The sequence below is a fragment of the Centroberyx affinis genome, unplaced genomic scaffold (genome assembly GCF_046629955.1).
Source record: "Centroberyx affinis isolate AG114_WGS23_722 - 3 ecotype Tasmania unplaced genomic scaffold, CSIRO-AGI_Caff_v1 ptg000082l_1, whole genome shotgun sequence".
Taxonomy (NCBI): domain Eukaryota; kingdom Metazoa; phylum Chordata; class Actinopteri; order Beryciformes; family Berycidae; genus Centroberyx; species Centroberyx affinis.
The window spans coordinates 1-7,547 of record NW_027278790.1 but is presented as its reverse complement, the minus strand read 5'-3'; positions in this window follow the sequence as shown (position 1 = coordinate 7,547).

Genomic DNA, 7,547 nt, shown 5'->3' with positions numbered 1-7,547 from the left:
TATACTCGTTATTGGTGACTTCACAAGAAGGATGTATTGTAAGGAAAGAAGGAAGGAAGAGAATGATCCGGTAAAACAAACAAACAAACAAAACAAACAAACAAAACAAAAACTTCCACCTTTTTAGCACAGCCTCTCCCAGTAGCTCAACATACTGTTTTTACCTCTCGGTGGTTTATGACGCCGTTGTTACTGGACGCTATTTATCTCTCTCTCTCTCTCTCTCTCTCTCTCTCTCTCTGCACATCGGAGCGCACAGAAACACACGCAGCCGTTTAGACTGAGATAGCACACACAGCTTGTCCTGTCCTAGCTAGGTCGCTGTCACTCACTCACTCACTCACTCACCCCCCAACCTTCGCTCAGATATTCGGTTTTCTGGCGGGAACCATGTCTTTGTTTCTTTTTTTTTCTTTTTTTTTTAATTGTAAACTTGACCCGTTCAGGACCTGTCTTCTTCCCTGCCATGTCGAGTTAATCAAGTTGATTTTTCTCATCAAGGGTGCCTCACTTTGAAAGAGTCTTTTTACCCAAAAACTGCCCCCCCGCCCCCGTCATTTTGTTTATGATAGATTTAGGACTTGTAACTTGTACGTTGCCCCGTTGGTTGTAAAAAAAAAAAAAAATGCAAAAAGCAAATGTGTTTTTGCTGGATTTCTGTACTGTATCTTTTTCATTGTTCCGTAGGTTGATGTGTAGATTGGGATGCATACTGTATGTGAAAAGGGGGAAGGGTGGGAGGAGAGGGGTTTAAATGATCAGCCAGACCCTCGCCGCTGATCAGCCAATCAGAAGAGCAGGGTCTAAGTCAGGGTGAAAGATAATGCTGAACAATCTTCATCATCATCATCGTCGTCTCCAGGAAGGGTTTATTTAACTGAAGCTAGTCAGGGGCGTAGGGTTTTGTTTTATGGTCGTCTTTGTTGCATTTTTAGAGTGTTTTCCATGCTTTTTAATCTCCCCCCCCCCCTCCACCTCCACTTCCCACCATTCGTTCTCTCATCACCACAACTTGTTGTTTTTTTTTTTGTTTTGTTTTTTCCCCCTGTGAACCCCGACGCATTTGCAAAGAGCTCATTGTGACTGTAACCCCAGCATGAGAACACTAACATCTTGTGCAAGTGCAATATAAATATACCGTATTATCAGTCGACTGTTAGGTGTGACCCAGGGTGAGTCTTTTTTTTTTTTCTTTCTTTTTTAGCGGTCAGATGTCAAACTAGATCTGTCGTCTTGGAACAGGAAGGTTGTGATTTAAAAAGCACTTCAGAACACTTCTCCACATAGAAAACACTCCATGTGCGGCTGTTTTTGATCGGAGGGGAAAGAGGTTTCCGAAGCCCAGTCAGTGGAACTGTTTGTAACTGTTTACAGTGAATAATTTAATTAGCGTTTTGCTTTTTAGAGCAGCAGGGGAGGAGCGGCTCCCCCGTAACTATGACAGGACAAAGTTTGGTGTCTATCAAAGATGGTTTATTCCCTCTGTAATCTTTTAGATGAGTTGAGACTTTGCAGCATGGTCCTCAAAATGTATATCATTATCCTTGACCTCCCACCAATACTGGATATGAAACGGGGAAAAAATAGTGACAAAACAAAGATTTGTTTATGGTGTTTACCAAAATTGAAGTTGTTTGCGTTAATTCTCAAGAAACAAAATATAAAAAAAAAAAAACGTAGCCACTTTTTATTACTATGTAATAGTTGCTCAATTTCTAAAGGACAGTTTTGAGGATCGTCAGCGGACAAAGGTACTGGATCATTCCTGGAGAACTGGGGCACAAAGCAGGGCTCTGATTGGAGGGAGACGGGAAGGTTAATGAGATCACCGTTTTGGATTGACTGCATGATGTAAATGTATGTGTGATTAAATAATTATGAGAAAACACTTCCAGGTGTTTGTCTTTGTTTTTTTTTTGCTTGATAAGATTTCCTAAGTGGTGTGGGGGAAAAGTGAAGCCATCATTTTAAAATTGGCTGATAAATTTTTTATCAGCCAATCAGAAAATGTTTTATTTTATTTTATTTCAAACATGTAACAACACAAAAATAAATAAGAAACAAGACAAGAAAATCCATCAAAAAAGCAACAAAAAAAAAAAACGCAATAAAAATGAGAACAGTAAATTCTTGACAAACAAAATGTAGTCAGTATGGATTATGTTTGAAAAGCAGTAGGAAGAAGTAAAAATTTATTTTGCCCCACCCACTTTCCCTAATTAATCATGTCATCAATATATCCATATATAGTATATATATTAATACATAGCCTATTTGTACATCTCATATTTTGTACATCTTAAAAAATTTTTTTTTTTGTACTTATTAAACTGATTTATATTTGCATTTTGATTTCTACATCTAAACCATTCCACAGATTAACTCCATGAATTTAAATGCACATATTCTTTTTTTTAGCATGGTATGAAAGTAATATAAATGTCATAAAAAGATTTTCTATTCATGAACAATATAGTAGATCCACTATGAAGTGTGTTCCTTACAAGTGAAGTCTGCTGTAGTCATTGGTCCACCTGGATTAATACCTGAATTAGATTAAGACACTTAGGCAGCCATGGTTAATCTGGTTAAACCAGAAAGCTGTAAGGATGAAGTCCTCAGTAAACCCCAGTGAGAGGTTTCAGTAGTTAGTGGGTTGTAGGGTTTTCAAAGTTCTCATTTTAAAGAATGATTTGACTGTTTAGTGTATATTCACAGATTCCCTAAATTATATGTATTAGTAGTCTACTGTAATGTTGATAATCCAAAAAATGACGCTGAAGATTTCAATTTACTTCTGAGTTAGGGTCAGAAAATAAAAAAAATAACAGAAAATAATCATCAAAACCGCTAAGTGGTGCCATTAATTCAATAATTCAACCCCCAAATACTACACGCCCCTGCGCTTTCCTCGGCGCAGTGTGGATGTAGTTCCAGTGTGGACCACAAGGTGGCGCTGACTCCCCGTTTGCGTCCGAGACACCTGAGGGCTTGGAGCAGAGAGTAGGGAGAGGCAAAGAGCTCTCACTCTATTGGTATTTCCGCTTACCACAAATGTGGCTCCGCTGTCCATCAATGTATTGGTTAATTGTTACGTTAACTCTTCCGTTAAAAAAAACCCATCTGCGGTTTATTTAGACCAACTTATAGACGAACTAAAGGTGCTGTTAACATTCAGAGTAAAGTTTTATTTTGTGAGTAGCTAGTTTTTGTTTCAGGTGTGTGGTCCAGATCGGTTGCTATGGTAACGGCAATGCTTACGCAGTCTCCTGAGTAGAGTGTGTGGGTGAGGTGTTTTTGCAGACCGGAAGGTGGCTCAGCCTTTTTTTAAATGTGCTGAGTGATTCATCTTCTCAACAGACGATCTTCGCTTGTAGGTAGTTGCCAAAGTTGGCAGCCGTGAATCACCGGGAGCGAGCAGTGCTGTGGATCACCGGCCAGGGAAAGGAGAGGGGAGCACAGCCACTTCAGGCTGACAAGTAACGAACTGGTTCAGACGGTGGACGGACGACAGGAAAGTTTATGGGAATTTAACTCTCACCCAAGAGAAGTGAAGTGTTCTTCTTTTCCCCACGGAGTGAATCACAGCAGAAGAGAAGGTAAGGTATATATCTTTGACTGTCTTCCCACTCTACGGCTTTGGCATTCAGGAATGTTTAGCTAGAAGCTAATTAGCTAGCAAACGTTAGCGACAGATTAGGTCAGCCACCTAGCCAAGCTTGCTAACTTCATGCTTAAGCATTTAGTGTTGACTCCTCCAGACTAAACAGACTGCCTACACACGGTAGACACAACTTAAAGCCCCACCCTTACTAAAAAAGTACAATAAACTAATCCCATAATAGAATAGAGCAGAACAGAAAACATACTCTACAACTGTCACAAAACTACAACTCCCTATAGGAATATTATAGTGTTATCATAGGAGATAGAAAATACCATTAAGTACCATAATGTCACTATGAACTCACTGTTAAGTACCTCAGACACATTGTAAGCCCCAATAGGCATATTATAATGATTTTTTGGTTATGGTTCAACTCATTATCAGCAGTAAAATGAACCTGTTAGGAAGCTACACTGGCACTACTGGTTTCAAAGCATACTGAAGAGAGCAGGTTATGTGTTGCATAACATCTGAGACGGATAAGGTGAGCACTTGAAATTATAATAAATGAGGTTTGAAGGTGATAATGCACCATGTTGTTTACCCAATTTTATAAGCTGAAACCAATCTTTATGGCATGTGTGTAAATCATAGTACATAGTATAATTGATTTGTGTTCATATTGGTGGCTGTGATGCCTTATGATGATCACTGTCTGGAGCTAGTTTATGAACCAGTTTATTTACCACTACGTCACTGGTAGTAACAGTGACCAGAATGGCTTACTAACTGGTGTGTTGGGAAAGGAAGACGTGATATTGAATTGGATTTGACAAGCATTCACTTGATCAAGCGGTGACTCATTCAGTAAACCTGCTGCCTGTTTTTTGATCTTACAACAGGTAACCTACCTATCTCCAAAGATGTCCTATTACTGTGTGTACTCCCATCTCTGTATTCCCTCTGGTTGCATTAAACGACCAGTGAGCTGCAGCCTGCTGTGGTTTGTTGATATATGACAGACTGTGGTTATGTCAGTAGCTGGGGACCTAAGGGAGTCGAGTTTGGCCTATTTGGTCATATTGGAGGAAAGTAGTGGTGGTGAGAGGTGCCTAACTAGGACAGACTGTGCTGAATCAAGCTGTTTAGGACAGCGTGAGCCTATATTTGGTGTGGCTACATCCAGAGGTCGCAATGCACTACTTGAGTGGCTCTGCTTGTTCCTAATGTTATACATGGAACATCGGGGTCCTGTGTTAATATTGTGGTTCTCCAGTAGCCACACAGACTTATATAGTTGGTTTCAGAGTGAGCTTAGTAAGGTCTATAGCATATTTTCTCTCTCTCTGTCTGTCTCTCTCTCTCTGTCCCTCTCTATCCCCCTGGTTTGGTCTCTCTCTGTCTCTCTCTCTCTCTCTCTCTCTCTCTGTCCCTCTCTATCTCTCTCTGTCCCCCTCTATCCCCCTGCTTTCGGTCTCTCTTTCTCTCTCTCTCTCTCTCTCTCTCTCTCTCTCTCCCTCTCTCTCTCTCTCTCTCTGTCTGTCTGCCTCTCTCTCTCTGTCCCTCTCTATCTATCTCTGTCACTCTCTATCCCCCTGCTTTTGGTCTCTCTCTGTCTCTCTCTCTGTCTCTCTCTCTGTCCCTCTCTATACCCCTGGTTTGGTCTCTCTCTCTCTGTCTCTCTCTCTCTCTCTCTCTCTCTCCCTCTCTATCTCTCTCTGTCCCTCTCTATCCCACTGCTTTTGGTCTCTCTCTCTCTCTATCTCTCTCTCTCTCTCTCTCTCTCTCTCTCTGTCCCTCTCTATCTCTCTCTCTGTCCCCCTCTATCCCCCTGCTTTCGCTCTCTCTCTCTCTCTCTCTGACCCTCCTCCCCTCTCTCTTTAAATAACTCCATCCAGAGAGAGAGAGAGCATCAGCACAAAGTTCACTCTGTCTAAATGAAAACTGACGAAAAGTTATCATTGGCAGCTCGGCTGTGGAAAGAAAAAATTTGAATTCTGCTAATGAGAGTCACATGAGACCTGACACAGAAGAGCGATGCCGTGGCCCGACTTGCCCGCGTTTCAGTTCGAAAGCCATCACACATTTCATAGTTCATGTTGGAAACTCCTTCCAAGGTATTTGCTTTCTGTTTTGCTGAGGTGTGAGAAAACTGGAGGGTGTGTTTGTTACCTACGTGCTGACGACAGCAGATTCTCCAGCACAGATCGGGTCAGATAGTCCCAGACACAACTCTACTCCCTTCCCATCGCTCTCACACTTCACACTGTAGCTGGGTTTTATTCATGAGCCTCCTGTCACTGAGACCCGCCCATCCACCCCCACCCCACCCCACCCCACCTCACTGTAAATCTTATTACCATCACTTCAAATAGAAGCGGTCCCTCTGATTTGCTGATTGGAGTCTCAGTGGATTTGTACTGTCAGTGTCTACTAAATAGAAGTACTCATGGTCAGTGATGCTGATGCTTAATCTAGATGGGGATAAGTGAAGGAGATTAGGGCTGCAACTAACGATTATTTTCATTGTCGATTAATCTGTTGATTATTTTCTCGATTAATCTATTAGTTGTTTGGTCTATAAAATGTCAGAAAATGGTGAAAAATGTGGATCAGTGTTTCCCAAAGCCCAAGATGACGTCCTCAAATGTCTTGTTTTGTCCACAACCCAAAGATATTCAGTTTACTGTCATAGAGGAAAAGAGGGCAAATAAACCAGAAAATATTCACATTTAAGAAGCTGGAATCAGAGAATTTTGACTTATTTTTCTTAAAAAATTACTCAAACCAATTAATCGATTATCAAAATAGTTGGCGATTAATTTAATGGTTGACAACTAATCGATTAATCGTTGCAGCTCTAAAGGAGATACCAGCCCCCCTCTCCACCCCCCCTCATCCCCCCAAAAAAGCAACTACTGCCCAGCTGCCCTTGAACAAGGCACTTGACCCCCAACTGCTTAAATAAGAAGAAGAATAAATAAGAATGTGTTTTTTGTCAACTTGCGTAATGAAATGGCATTTTGAGAGCATCTTGCTTCCTTAATTTGATGTATTTCCTGTTGAAAAAGGATATTGGGGGCGGAGAGGGATCATTCAAAAGTCTAAATCAATGAAATATCAGTTGGGGAGAGAGAGGCAGTTTTATTTGATGGGAGGGGCGGGATTGTTAAAAAAAATCTGTGATGGTTTTATTGGTTGGAATTTTTATTCACGCCTCCTGTTACACGATCAGGTGAGATACACTGTTTTCCAGGAAGTAAATGTAATGGGATTTTGACATTTATTGTTAAATGGAAGTATATTATAGCGTGAAAAATCTGTTAACATAGTGTAAAAAGTCATTTTTCATTTCATTGTGACTTTGAATAAGGGTTTAGTTGTAGTCACTCATCTGAGACGGGGAGAGCAGTCTTCATGTAAACTGGCTGAAACAACAAGTATCAAACTTGCTGTCCAGATTGGTGATTTATCTGAAGACTCAGGTAGGATGTCAGTGAGTGAAACCAGGGGAAATCTAGAGAAAACGGGGCAGGGAACTATGTTTGGTCCAACGGCTACAGTGGCTGGTAAGTCCCAAAACTCCCCAAGCCACTTTCAGTATTTTCACTGGGTTTTTAGAACAGAGAAGAACCTCCAAATGATGATTAGTTTGCTGCTGATGTGGCTGATAGAGTAAGGAAACTCACCAGCCAGAGCCAAAATTTATAGGCGTTTTCCTGGTGTAAATTTCATCTCCTGTTAGCAGTGCTCCAAATCTCTTTTTTTTTTTTTACAGGATACACTGTGGTATTATTTCCAGAAGGGAGGCACAGGAGAGAAGGTTGAAGTCAGTGTTCAGTCTTTAGCGTGGAGTGGTTACTATGCGTCTCCATAGTGAGGGGTCTTAACCACACTACACCAGCTCTGGACACAATACACAGCTCCTAACTGAAGTGCA